The sequence below is a fragment of the Sinocyclocheilus anshuiensis genome, unplaced genomic scaffold, assembly GCF_001515605.1.
Source record: "Sinocyclocheilus anshuiensis isolate Anshui unplaced genomic scaffold, SAMN03320099.WGS_v1.1 scaffold1518, whole genome shotgun sequence".
Classification (NCBI taxonomy): domain Eukaryota; kingdom Metazoa; phylum Chordata; class Actinopteri; order Cypriniformes; family Cyprinidae; genus Sinocyclocheilus; species Sinocyclocheilus anshuiensis.
The window spans coordinates 3,366-6,017 of NW_015548194.1; the positions used below are offsets into that span (position 1 = coordinate 3,366).

Below are 2,652 nucleotides of genomic sequence, written 5' to 3' on the forward strand. Positions count from 1 at the left end.
TTCTTATTCTATTTTGCTTTTAGCGTTATTACTTTCTATACCGTTTAGACAAACCAAATAAACCCTTAAACAAGATACAATGTTATATACCCAAAATTCAACCAAATTGGAACTTCTTGACACAACTAAAATGTTCAAATAAAAATTCAAATAAATCCAAAATTTACATCCGACTCACATTCAATAACATTCAATAAACAATACTCTTGTTAGAACTCTTTGTCTGAATTGTCTTTGAATATCGTCCAGAAAGTCCTGTAAGAAATCCAGTGGGTGAGTGCAAAATCAGTTAAATCCTACCAGTTCAAAGAAGTACCCGAACAAAAGAGAATGTCCTCCCAATTGAAGAAAGTTGAAGAATTTAAGGAATCCTTGTGATGCAGCAAAAGTGTCTTTTTCCCAGGTTCAGAAATCAGCATTCAATTTTTTTCTTGGTGGCCCGCCATCTCAAATCCATGAGAGAGGTTCTCAACTCAACCAATAAACCTGACCTGTTTTACCAAAACAGTGTCATTAACATTCAAAATTGTCTCTATATAATTTTTCTCTTTAAACTGAGTGTTTAAACATCCATATCCACGTTCATAATGAACGTGTTATCTTACAGGCATATTGAGAATATGGAAATTAATATTCATTAATTGCTAAGCAGAATATATCACTCAACATTCCAAAATAAATCATATTAACAATCAGAAAATATGCAAACAATCTTTACAACATGCATAATGATATGCATAGTAACAAAATACATCTTTCAAAGAAAATAAAATACATATAAACTCACCAAATCCCGAGTTTCACAGTTTGATAAACACCCGCTTCAGAGTCAAAAGGAGCTTCACAATCGGCTAGCATCCACGCTTAAATCAGCAATCATCATTCTAAAACGATTTATCATCATCAACCATAAAGTATTATAAAGTTGCTTATAACCATATTAAATGAATTATTACAATATAAACCTTTTTAATCCCTTCTGTATCGCTCTCATCTCGTGTTCAGTGCGTCTCTTGCACTTCCGTGAGTCATCTGCTTACGTCATACACAACTCGTGTACGTGTAATACATCACATGTTCTGCACTCAATTATAATACTAATTATTTTTATTTATACATAATTAATTCACAATGCATATTAATAGATCGTTTAACTTTTTTAATTAAATGTGTAACTATTAGAATATACAATTATATTATTTATTTTCTTTAGGCACCACATTTAACATGGGTTACACCAGACTGAGACTGTCAGCGTGAGACTCTTATAGTTGTGGGGCTTCATTAATAAAACATGTGTATGCTGCTCACATTAGATTTTAGAGTGTGTGTACGCTAAACTCCATGGCAACATTGATAAAAACAGTCTTTGACATGAAAAAGTGCTTAGTGCCACGTCAGGGTCTATAGGCAGACATACACACTTTTACCTGAGTACTGCAGGTATTTAGACATTTAAAGGTAGGGTAGGTGATTTCAGAAAAGCTAGCATTGAAAGCATAAGATCCCACCCTCCCTGCAAATCACTCTCCAAAGCCACGCCTCCTTCGTCTTCCACTTTGCTGTTTTCGCTGGTTTCAAAGGAACCAAAAAATGACTCAACATCATAGTATTCCAAACCTGTATGAGGATATTTTGAAAAATGTATTTCATTCAGTGTGATTTTATTGATTTTCATTGGTTATTTCACATCAGGTTCATGATGACGGTTGTTTGTCTGAAGGAACACTGGCTTTCTGGAGGCAGCGCAGGTTCAAATGACTAACAATATGACATGAGTGGAGCCCTGCTGCTGTTCTCAAGAGCTCTCAGATCTCACACTCCTCTGGCACCTCCTCATTGAGTAAATAAACGCGCCGCCAGCACTGATCCAATGCATTTAGAAGAGCTGCCCATGATAATGGCCTGTTTAGGTCTCCATGGAGACGAGGATCAGCATCTGTCGGCAGGTGCGCATCCGCATCTGCATCCTTCATCATGTGAATGATTTACAGCGACTACACACTAAGAGCTTCTCCTGCCAGGTTTGGATCACATACTGTATTATGACTATCTATCTTCTACATGTCGTAATAATAGTAAAGGCATCAGGACTATGAAATAACACATATGAAAGAATTAGGAATTAAAACATGCTGAACAAACTTGCTATTATTTTACATTCTTTATGTGTCATTTCTGTGTTACTACTACACTGAAACAAAAAATGGTGCAACATTTAATTTAAACAATTTTCACTCAGAAATTGCTAGTGAATTTGCACAAATAATTGCAAAGAAACAGCAAGTAACACACTGAATTAAAACTGAAAATCTTCAACTTTTCTTTTAAAACCTTCTCAAGTAATCTGTTTTATTTACAATTTTGAAAAATAATTTTCACAGTGTAGTGTCAGTTAACAGAATTTTAATAATAATGACTGTATTCAATATTTTCAACAGACGTGTGTTTCCACTCACATGTGTTATTATATATGCATTTATAGAGCTTGCAGTGTAAATCTCACTTTGATTTTTGTGGGTGTCTTGTAGTACAAACTATGCAAAAATAGGACAGATTTTGGTAGATTTTTGATGGCTCTTTTGAGTTCATTGTGATGCTACAATCCTACTAAATGAAAATATACAGTATTCAATTAACATTTCATATGTG

The 2,652-nt window shown here is 34.3% G+C and overlaps 1 long non-coding RNA gene across 1 annotated transcript; it reads right to left on the reverse strand.

The window, feature by feature from the left end:
* Positions 1 to 211: 211 nt before the first annotated feature.
* Positions 212 to 1,155, reverse strand: LOC107653138 (uncharacterized). The gene is made up of 3 exons (XR_001630188.1): positions 966 to 1,155; positions 788 to 884; positions 212 to 491 (listed from the first exon to the last, which is right to left on the reverse strand). It is a non-coding gene; the product is annotated as an uncharacterized LOC107653138 (long non-coding RNA).
* Between the last annotated feature and the right edge of the window lie 1,497 nt (positions 1,156 to 2,652).